General features: G+C 40.7%; 1 protein-coding gene across 11 annotated transcripts in view; it reads left to right on the top strand.

The window, feature by feature from the left end:
• The window catches only part of FAM13A (family with sequence similarity 13 member A), a 142,539-nt gene that overhangs the window by 45,867 nt on the left and 84,494 nt on the right, over nt 1-12,178 (top strand). The window lies entirely within an intron of this gene.

Genomic DNA, 12,178 nt, shown 5'->3' with positions numbered 1-12,178 from the left:
GCCAACATCTACCTGAAGCAAAGGCTGTATTGCACTGTTACATAGGGTGCTGCTGAGAGAAACAGAGTATTCCCTATTCTGTGGTGTACAGCTGCTGACCCAGTAAAGAGTCAGCTGTTGCAGGCTGTCCCAGTGCAATCAGCTAATGCATCATTTCTGCAATCATTTGCAGCATTGAATTCACTGAATAATCCTCTTAATGGTTGGTCATCCTACATAAGAGTGGCTGTACTGGCTCAGACTTGGGATCCATCTAGCCTAGCTAGCATCCTGCCTCCCACACTGGCTATAAGCGGATGTCCAGGGAGGAGTAAGAATAGGGCAGCAAGGTGTTTCCTTCAGTTACTCTACCAATTCGTGACTATTCTCAGGCTTTCCTGGTGTTGGTGTGGTTTGTGTATTTAGTGATGTCCAAAGTAATTGTATTGTGTGCTACTCACACGTGTAAGCTTTTTGCTTCCAACATGTCATCTGGCAAAGAGTGCTGCAAATTGCTTCCTCTTATATGAAGCACTGACTCCTTTTGTTTGTTATAAACATGGCTTTTACTAGTGTCATTTGAAGGTCACCTGGTTTTTTTCTTTCTTTTTTCTTTTTTTTTTTTAACTGAAGGAGATAGTGAACAGTCCGTCTTCTCTCTACCACCCATGACTTTGTGTATCTCTGTCAGATCCTCCCTATAAGCCACCATGATTTTTTTTTTCTCATGAAAAATTAGTACTGACATTTGCAGCCTTAATCACTGCACTGACAACCACTGGTTTTTTCTGTCAAAGCTCCTGCATAGAGTCAGTGAGCAAACAATCATGTGTAATAGCTCTTCTCTTTCAGGGCACAAGGCCAAATACTTTGATGCAGTAAATTGGATGATATTTTGGTGAAGTTCAGTGTTCCACCTTCTTTATATCAGAAGGTAATCTGACTCCTTGTTGCTGTAAAATAACTAATCTGCGCCTCAGTTAAGAAAAAGCTTTGCATTGATAAAGTTAGAGTTTGTTTTAATTAAGGTCTTCTTCTAGGTATTAACAGCTAACAAAATAGATCTGATGCTTTCTAGCAGCATTTAAAACTTGAACTGAAAATCCCACAGGCCAGTTTCCTCTGATTATGCAGTTTGTGAGGCCAAAAAGAGATTAATTACTGAACAAAGTAGGAAAGAGAGGGTAAGCACAACAGTAATAACGAGGTTGTTACAAAGATGACTTGGAATACCGAATTATCAACGAGTAAGTTTATCTCTATCATTAAAATAGAGCAGAGTGTATAACCATTGTTTTTACCGACTTTTATTTTCCTGATTCCTTCCTGGGGCAATTGTAATCAGATGCATTTAAACTCTTGTGTTACGGTGTGCTAGTGTGCTGCAAATACAAAAGACTGTAAATTCACTGTGCAATTCAATATCTCTGGGACTACGGCTGACTGAGGCTGAAACTTAACTATTTTTATGCCCATTCAACAATTTGTTGAAAAGGATAAAAGCAACGGTAGTATTCTGTTCAGTTTGAACTCTGCATCCCAGCCAGATAACGGTGCAAGGTGCAAGTATGCTGTATGAATCCCTCATACTTAGTAATGGCAATGGATAAAGGAACCAGTACAGTTTATTCTGTTTGAAGAAAAGGTATAATGGAATAACTAAAGCTGAACTACTGTAGCAAGTATTTTCTCATTCTATTGAAATGTACCGAAAATTTGCCAAGGTTCTCATCTAGAGCCAGTAGTGCTAGTTGTTCAGGATATGAGAGATGAGGTCTTTGTGTGCTATGGTCTTTCTCAGTCTTCTCTGCTGATGTTAGTCATCTCCCTAAAATTAATTCAAGTATGTAATTGAAAATAAATATGTAATTGAACACTCTCACTCTTCCACCAATAATCCAGGTCAGTCCGTCTGTCCAAAGAGATAAACATAAAGAGAAGTAAATGCAGAAAGAGCAACTGAGTAAGAGACTTGCTAAGTATCTTATACCCTGCCCGTGATTTAGTCTCTCCTTTAAGGATGCCCTTGACCTATTGTGTTTCTTCATTCATGTGGGAGGAAGTGGGAGCTGGAGTACTCAACCACCTGTCTTTATTAGCATCAGCGCTTCTTGACGTGAAAGGATTATTCTCTTGAAGAATAAATAGGTCAAAGAGTATTCTAGGGATGTTCTAATCTTTCCTAATCATTGAGGTCTCCATAGTTAATTGGTTTGAAGCTTTTATTGAGGTGGAGTCTCATGCATTGTAAAATCTGCATTTTGTATGACTTGCAGAGAATCTGCCAAGAGAGAGAAAAATTTCTATACCAACACAATAGCATTCCTAAGGAAGAGGACCTGTTCCTTGGGCCAGTATATTTCATCTGGTCTAGGTGTAAGAACGCTGGGCTGGAATTTGAATGAAGTGAGTTCTTTTCTGGTTTGGGGGGTATGAACAAGTCAGCCGTGCTCTGTAGTGGTTTTTGATAATTATTAGCGTTTTGTAGCAGAGTCTTACCTAAGAATCTTATTTGAGGGTCAGAAAGCACTGCTATGTTAACCTAGAGCTAAAAGATGGCCTCAGGCATGCCTGAGGGAGCTTACAGACTTGTTAAGCTGTTTGAGCAATATAAAGTATTTTGCAGTTGTGGTACAATGGTAATACATCTCATGGAAAATAACAGGCCATGATTTAGAATGGGCCAATGGACGCTATTATTATAGTGTAAGGTTAGGAAGATCTGCAAGTCTGATAGAACCTCAAACACAGTTGAAGCCAAGAATCCACTGTTGTCAATGTTTTATTCTTACATATTTGCTATATTAGCAGATGTAGATGACTAGAACTTTGCTTTGTGCTGACATGCTTCTGATTGGACCATTTGCCAATAAATATTGCCTATCAGAGGTAGGAAATTAAATGATTAGTCTCTGGTTTTCCCCATGATCTTCTCAATTCTTGCTCAGAAATCATTAAAGAAACTTGTTTCAAAACCTGGGTTTTGATAGTGACCTGTACAGATACTATTTGCTTTGGCCCAAGTACTCTTGATAGTAGAAAATTTCCCTTAGTAACAATAGTGGGGCTTGATGGTGGGACTTGATGCCATGATGAGCAGGTACTCTAGTTTGGGCAGGTTTTTGAGAGGGCTACATCATTCAGAGTTGATAGGTGGGAGGTGGTAGTTTTTCCAGGTGGGATTGTCTTTTTGGGGAGTATGGGGTGGAGAGGTCGTCGCTGGCATCTATTGACAGTAAGCAGGACTTGGGTAATTTTTCAGATGTAAACAGTTAGGTTACACTGATTGTTAAGCACACACAGTTGAGCAAAACAAAGCTTGAGCTTGTTTTGTATCCAGTATGCTGTACTGGAGATTTTTTTCTTCATATGAGAATGAAAAGTATGCAATTGCTAATAAGCCTTACTCCTCACAGCATTCTCTGGAGGTCCGTAATAGTTTAGAAGAGTGATGCTTGGGTATTACTTCTGCATGGGATGCATGCTAGTCGTTTTATGGCTCCAAGCTGATTTATGCCAGCTGTATAGTAGCCATGTCATTGGTTTTAAACGAAATCAGGCTTTAAAGCACAACAGATTTTCCCCCATATTTTCACAAATTTCACAAGCAACACTAAAAATGAATAAATAGAAATCTCAAAGAATTCTCAAGCTTCAGTAATTCAGAGATGCACAGAAATGCATATAGGTAATTATGTAATAAAATTAATTTTTATGAAGTACAAAAGTTGGTGTAATTGCATAATCTTTCTTATCAGAAACACAGACAGACATCTGTTCTTTAAGTCTTTGCAAATGTAACTTGACTAAATTTTGACATTTTTAGTACTCCATGTGGAATGCAGGTGCCTGACTTCAAATACTCACATTTGAAAACTATGACTTAGGTTTATTGTTTGAATCCCAATAGCAGAGAGTGTTCTGAGAGCACCCAGGTCAGATTTCTGAAGATGTACAGTTATTTGATGTCTGCTAGTAGAGTTAGGAGTCAGTATAACTATAGTAAAAATATCTTAAATGACTTAATTTTTTTGAGCTGCACATTCACAGGATGTTTAGAAAACAAAATATATTCCAAAATATGCTTAGTTACTTAAGTGTGACATATTATTGGAAATGAGCACAAGTTCTTTCTATTTTCTGGATTTTAAAAGGTAACATCAAGCAGACTGCCAGTCGTTCAGGAGCAGATATGTAAGAATAAAACATTGACAACAGTGGATTCTCGGCTTGAACTGTGTTTGAGGTTCTGGTTTTGCTTTGTTTGTTCTGAATTTTCCAAGTAGCCTAGGAACCTGGGCAGCCTGAAAATGTGACTGTTAGGCCTGCCTGATACCTTCTAGTAGCTTTTGTCTTTCAACTTGCATCCTTTTTTTTAATGGTGGTGAGTTTTTCCCCTTGTCTTAATTAACGTAAAGATATGCTGTAAAGTTAGAGGAAACAGCCAGTTTGTAGGAGGAGTGGTACAGTCTTGTGCTAATGATTGCCTTGTAAAAACCAGCATGGATTGGAAGACAATAGGGAGGGGATGGGAGATTTGCAAGTGTTGGAATAAACTGTAAATACAATCTTTTTTTAGAGAACCACAAAAATATACTTGTGTGCACCCTGTCCAGTGCAAGTAAGATCTCTTGCCACAGCCTGCATTGAGCAGACTGGTGGAGGTTAATGTTTAATAGGTTCGTAGCTAGAGCTGCTTGCTGTGTTTCAGTATACAGATCTCCTGTTCCTTTGGAAGCATTATTTTTTGTAAACTAAATGCATTTTTGTACTGAAACACTTCAATCTACATGCGCTGTTACAGAATCCATGATGGAGCAGTTAATAGTGTGCTATCAAAGGGTTTTCTGCTTTTAGCTCACACCCTTCTGTTCTCATTTTTCATCTCCATTCAACCTAATGAAAGCAATTATTGTACTGCATGATTCCTGCAATCACTGACTGTTGTGTGCTCATGTATTCAGTCAGCGGCAAGCCTGGTCCTACGCTAACTGCAGGAATGTTAATTTCTAACTTTTGCTAGCAAGTGACAGAAGAATCTGATCTAACACACCTACGTGACTCACTCGAGTCATTTGTCTGCAGTGACTTGTACTTAAAATTAGAGGTATACTTATAATGAAGATACAATGCCATGAAAATGGGAGATGGAAAAGACCTGCGAGATCAGCTTGAAGATCCTGTTACAGTACAGAATGTATTTTCTGATTCTTTTTCTAGTTCAGAGGTGAATGGTCCAAGAACAGGAAGTTTAAAACCCTTTTTTGCCAGATTGTTACACAGTCTAGTGGAATTTCTAGTGCAGTCTCAGCTTATCTGTATTACCCAGTGTTGATTCAGAGGGCCATAAAAAAAGTACTAGTTGAGTTCAGGCACGTGTAGTGCCAGTTTATTGGTATGCTTGAAAGTACTCTTCCCGCTCTCTTCAAAATCCCTAAGGCCTGAACCTGCTCTTTTTTACAGAGTTTGTAAACACCATTCTTTATTGCTGAGAACAAAAAGTGATTGAAGGGTGGGTAGCTGGAGTGAACCTTTGCGGTCATCATTTCAGTTCTTCAGGTTCCTTTGTTAATGAGTTGGCCATATGGTATTGCAAGGCAGGAGAAATACAGAGGTAAAACTATTTTATTTTCCTTGAAGGATCTGTCTGCACTTTATGGTATACAGTACAGTTTAGGCCAGTGCCAACAGTGTCTTTTAGGCAGCAAATTCTTTCATTACTGTGTAATTCATTGTCATGCTGTGAACGGGAGAAGTACCATACATGGAGAAAGGCAGGTTTCTCAGCAGCTTGTTTGAGACTTTCCAACCTACTTGCATGGACTTCAGTGGAGCAGCTCTGAATTTTGGCAGAGCTTCACGCTTTTCTAATGCAGAAATCCTTTGGCAAACACTTACTTGTTTACACCTCAAACAGTTAGGCAACAGGAAGGATGGAGGAATGTGATGGGTGCTGTACTGACTTACCTCTGTTCCCTGGCTTTTGATGGTCTCATTAACATTTGCCCTTTAACAGCATAGCTGATATTTACAGACCATTCACTTTAAGATTCCTTCACTGGAGGTGGCATATTTATTTTAAGAATATATTGAAATATCAAATGATGCCCATTGTAACTACAGTAACCTAGCATAATTTTTATTCCACTCTCTATTGTTCTAAATGGGCAGCTGGATACAGACATGAGCAGAAAGTCTGCCCTGTGGGAAACTGAAAACAGAAATCATCACCATAGTCAGCCTTCTAAGTTCATTCCTACATGTCTCCTCTGATTGTGATCACCTGGCCATATTTATGCTTCTTACTCTTGATACATCTTCTGTTCAAGCTAGGAAAGTCCAAAGAGACCAAGTGAATGAAAGGCAGAAGTTGTTCCCAGAGGAGCAGTGTGTCTGTATCAGGTGAGAACTCGTAAGATCTGGATACAAATATGTTATCTTTACTGTCTGTGGGGATGCTCTGACTCTACGTTCAGGATAGCGACTGAGGCTGGATTTTTATGTTTCTCAAGAGGCCATAAGCTTTGCTGCTGCACAGAGGTACTCTGACTATGGGCTAGATATGTCTACACAAGGAGTTGGTACAGTTGGTACCAACTGTTGAGCAGTAATTACTTGACCTGTAGTGCTGTCCCCACCTAAGCATGCCCAAAAGAGGATTAAGCTGACTCGTGACACTCATAGTGTCCAGTTGCCTTTGTCGGAGCCTGTGACAGAATTCTTGGTTGGTGCAAGGTGTCTGCTTATGAAAGCAACCTTGGGACTCATTACCAAAGCTTCAGTTGGTAATTTGAGATAGCAGGATGCCTGATACCTCATCAGCATCTCTACTGTGCTTGATACTGCTTAAAAATACTGAAGCTGAAGGATAGCCACCAGTATGGAGCGAAGGCCATAAGAAATACTCAGTTACTTGCAGTGGCCAAGCAATGGTAGATCCATCTTTCCAGTCTCCATGTGTGAAACAGAAATGCAAGGGAAAAGAAGGTAAATACCATTTACAGTCCACTAAGTGGTTTTACCTATGAGGCTGGTTTGATGGTGATGTTCGCATGTGCATAGACTCAGTCCTAGAGCATAAGAGAAAACATAGCCAGCCTGATGTGTTAGTGCATTGCCTGGGAGTGCAGACACAGGAGTTGAGAAGGGGGAATTTGAGGTCCTTGGAGTTCAAAAATGAATTTGTGAGTGACTTTGCAAGAGTATGTGGAACCAGCGTTATACATGGGGCAGATTTAGGTTACCAGCAGTTTGTATGCTGAAGTAATTACATAAATTTAAAAGGGGAAACTGGAAAAAAAAAAATACCAAAGGCTAGAGCCTTTCTCAGTGCATTAGGACCATCTGTGACACAAAGACAGTATGTGCCAAACCGTTAGCCGATAGAGATCTCTAGGAAGGAGTGCAAGAGAGAATTATTTCATATTGTCCCAGAAAACATACACATAAGGAATTTGGTATTACCTCAAGAAGGAAGAGGTATTTTTGTTATTATGTAATTTTTCCTGTATATTACTTCAAAACTAGGCAGTTTATCTCCCTGACGTGAAGGCATGCATGCCTGTTTCGCTTTTGAGCTTTTTTTTTTTTTTAGTCCATCAGGGAGTCCTTAACATACCTTTCACTGAGATTCCTCATTGATGGTTGCAGTTGCCAACTCAGTGAACTGTCTGTGCCCTCAGCTGTGGGCCACTATTGTCTGCCACACCTGCAGACCCCTGGCTTGTGAGGTCTACATCAGTCTCACTCTTTCCTCTCCGCTTGCAGAACGTTGTTTCCACCCCAGTTCAGGGCATTGCCCATGCTAGGTTTCCTTCTGAAAACAGATGCCATGCAGCAGTCGGCGATCACTGGGAGCTTGTTGTATCTTCTGGCTTGAGGCCCATACATCTTGTCGCTTTTTGGCATCCATCCCATGCATGCTGCACACTTGCAGCATTTTGACAAAGCTGCCTGTAGAGCTGCACAGGGTAGGAGGCTGAAGGGATTCCCTTAGGCAAACCTGGCCTCCTGCAGAAAAGGGGCCTTAAGGTGTTGTTGGTTCACTCCAACAACCTCCTGTTGTGTACCATGGAGAGTCCCAGTTTGAAGATAATCTTACTAGTGGGTTGCCTTCTTGAATTTGAATGTTTTTAGGACAGGATAGCTTTGGGTTCAAATTACATCTTTTTGGAATATACTATTTTTATGTTTAGCCTTCAGGGAGAATTTGGAATTTGTTAACTGAATCTGCCCTAGTGGAAGCGTCTCCAGCATTACTTTTTCAATGTTCATCCAGACCTTACTTGAGCACTGGAGTGTCAGTTATTTTTGGTAAAGTGCTTAATCAACAGCTTTGATATTTGGAATTGCCAGTTGCAGAGAGAACACAGGCAAATTTTGTTTTCCTTAAATACCAATAGTGTGAGTGTTGTCCCAGGTCATAATAAGTGGCCACTTTGCTATCAAAGTATTTTCTATTGGATTTATTTTTCCTACATATCATGCAGCAACGTATTTACAGTAAAAGGCCTTTTTCACTGGTGGTGAAATGATTTAATAAGTTATATGATATGTCTTAGGGAATAGAGTTAATGGGGAAAAAATGGGGTCATTATTGAAGTCTTTTAGGGAGCTTCTACTTGTCATTAAGTCTAGCCTTCTTAGTCATATACGGACAGTTCAAACCAAGATAGCGACTGCCTAAATAAATAAGTAGCGAAACACAGGTAGCATGGGTAAGCACTGAGAAATGAAGACACAGTGAACATATGCATAGGGCTTCTCCTTCCCTTTGCCTTTCTGTGTTAGGGGATTCACTGAGTAGGCTGGTTTGCCTTAGTGTTTGGGAAGCAAGTCTGGGAAGAACATAAATTTAACCAAATGTTTTCCAGTTAATGCAGCTGGAGGCCGGAGTAACATCATGTGGTCCACAGGGTACATACCACTACAGTCATGTTCACTGATGCCTTAAATTTAGTGCAGGGATTTGAATTATGTAGCCAAAGTATGCAGATTCTGGGATGCCCCTTTTCTGTAGGCTTGTTTAAAGATGAGGATAGCTGGAACTGATTCCTCTACACATCTCCTTTTCATCTTGCTGGTACAAAGAACGGTGGGTAGCAAGCTCAAATACATCCACTGAGACATAATAATTTAAACAGCTCTGATAAACCACAGATGCAGTCTCCTAGAGTGGTTTCATGTGGCCTTAGACCAGAATCAGCCATATTGTACAGATTTCTTTTTCTTCAGACTTTTCTGTTGGCAGCATTTCTAAAGTTTCAAGGAATTTGTTTTGGTAGAGAAGTAACTGGGGAAAACTGTTACCATCTCAGTGAATCTCAGTCTAAATTCAGAATCCTGTCTATTAACTTTCATAAGTAAAATAAGTGTCTACTGCTCTTCATTTAGATTAGCTTTGTGGATCTGGTGCAGTTAAAAACAGTGAGTCTATTGTAATTTGGATATCTGCAACACCATTCGTAATTACCTTGCTTTTACAACATTAATTTAAAACTTCACTGCAGATGGACAAAATCTGGTACAGCAGTTACAAACAAGAAAATGGTCCTAAGTCTGACACAAGTAATTCCTGTACAATTTGAAGTCCATGGGCTTTGGCCAATCTATAACAGAGACATGACTTTAACTTTGAGAAAGTTTACTGGAACAAAATTATGGGATTCACAGCCAGTGACAAGTGAAGTAACTCTGGAGGTAGAAAAGTGGTATCTGCATAGCTCTGCTTGAATTTTGTAGGGTTTCTGACAGCCTTTGCTAGCTCCCTACCTCTGGAATCATGCAGTGTTAACAAAGTTTTTAAGTGTGTGTTTACTTTCAAGCATTTAAGCAGTTCTGCTGTTTGGAGTGGCTTCTGTCAAATATGGAGGCTGTGGTGGTGTGGTTCAAAGGAAGATAATACTTGGCTCTTTGAATCCAAAGGGTCTTGTCCTCATTAAGACACAGGAATTTGCATAAATCAGAACTTGGTTGGTCTTTAAAGCTTCATACACTTCAGGATTGCATCAAATTTATAACTTTGATATCTGAGTAGGGCGGAGTACAGAGGAGGTGTTTTAGTGATCTAATGCCTAAAAATACAAGTAGAGTAAGAGAAATCCAAATTTGGCAGTGGCAGCTGCACAGATTGTAAGGATGACTGCATTCATCGTGACTTTATGATTTCAGTGTGGCAGTTAATCAAGGAAAGATTTGGGGCTTGGTTATGAGTATGGAAGAGAGCTGGTAACTGAATTTTGCAAGTATGTGTTACTGCTTACGTTATCTGTGCTGACTCTCTGCTAAACCCGGTGAGAATTATAGGGCTATTGATCTTTGTCTCCCAGTGTCAGTAATTTAGGATGATGAGATGTTTTTTCTTTGAGAAGAACTTGTCAGCTATAATATGCCTATGTGGTTTTAAAATCAATATTGTAGGTGGTAGGTGAAGTGATGAATTGAGGTGTTTTTTAATTACTTTTTTACATTTTATTGCTTTCTGAACTGAATCTGTGCTTCAGCAAGTATTTAAGCACAAGCCCATTTTTAGTACTTAGAGCAACCTTACTAAAGATGACTGTTCTCTTGCTTTAAGTTCAGTCCAGGCTTAAGGACTTAGAATCATAGAATGGTTTGAGTTGGAAGGGAGCTTTAAAGGTCATCTAGTCCAACCTCACTGCAATCAGCAGGAACATCTTTGACTAGATCAGGTTGCTCAGAGCTCCATCCAACCTGACCTGGAATGTTTCCAGGGATGGGGCATCTACCACCTCTCTGAGCAACCTGTTCCAGTGTTTCACCACCCTCATCATAAGAGATTTCTTCCTTATATCTAGACTAAATCTGCCCTCTTTTAGTTTAAAACCATTGCCCCTTGTCCTATCACAACAGGCCCTGCTAAAAAGTTTGTCCTTATCTTTCTTATAAGCCTCCTTGATATATATTGAAAGGCTGCAGTAAGGTCTCTCCAGAGCTTTCTCTTCTCCAGGCTAAACAACCCCAGCTCTTTCAGCCTTTCCTCATAGAAAAGGTGTCCATCCTTCTGATTGTTTTTGTGGCCCTTCTCTGGACCAGCTCCAACAGGTCCGTGTCTTTCCTGTGTTGAGGACCCCAGAGCTGGACACAGTACTCCAGGTGGGGTCTCACCAGAGCAGAGGGGCAGAATAACCTCCCTCAACCTGCTGGCCACCCTTCGTTTGATGCAGCCTAGGATACAGTTTTTCATCCACCGGTACCCCAAAGTCCTTCTCTGCAGGGCTGCCCTTAATCCCTTTATCCCCCAGCCTGTATTGATACCAGGAGTTGCCCTGACCCAGGTGCAGGTCCTTGCAGTTGGACCTGTTGAACCTCATGAGGTTCACATGGGCCCACTTCTCAAGCTTGTCCGGGTCCCTCTGGATGGCATCCCAACCCTTGGGTGTGTCAGCCACACAGCTTAGCTTGGTGTCACCTGCAAATTTGCTGAGGGTGCACTCAATTCCACTGTCTATGTCATTGGTGAAGATATTAAACAGTACTGATCCCAATACAGACCCCTGAGGGACACCATTTGTCACTGATCTCCATCCGGACATTGAGCCGTTGACCACTACCCTCGGATGCCACCATCCAGCCAATTCCTTTATCCACTGAACAGTCCATTCATCAAATCCCTCTCTCCAATTTAGAGAGAAGGATGTTGTGGGGGACTGTGTCAAAGGCCTTACAGAAGTCCAGATAGATGACATCCATAGCTCTTACCTTGCCTTAAGCTCCACTGTTACGGAAGAAAATGCCAGCATAGTTCAGGTCTGTTTAAATAATGTTGTTCCACAGCCTCTCTGACATTTTTGTCTCTACTAGCGTAGTACAGATAGCATTCAAACTGTGACTTTGGCACTTGCTTCCTCACACACAGTATTTCTGTGCCACGGCCAGTAACATAATGAATCAGGCCCTCCTTTGATGCACAGGAATAGAAAGTGAGAGAATAATGTAAGAAGTGTGAGAGGAATGTAACTGAAAAATCTCACTGCAGAATTATCCCTGCCTTTGAAAGCCCTTTGGGCTTGGAAGATATGTGGTCCTCACAGCTGCAGGAGATTCATACCATCCAGATTCAACCCAGAAGTCCCTGACTGCAATAAAATGGTGGTGAAGCTGGTGTTGTGTGAGAGCTAACTGCACTATGAAGCTTTGGAGAGCAATGCAAGTACAGCATAAATACTTGGTCTGTTCA

This window comes from Buteo buteo, chromosome 1 (genome assembly GCF_964188355.1).
Source record: "Buteo buteo chromosome 1, bButBut1.hap1.1, whole genome shotgun sequence".
In the NCBI taxonomy this organism is placed as follows: domain Eukaryota; kingdom Metazoa; phylum Chordata; class Aves; order Accipitriformes; family Accipitridae; genus Buteo; species Buteo buteo.
The sequence above is the reverse complement of the archived record's forward strand: the minus strand, read 5'-3'. Positions and strand labels throughout refer to the sequence as shown.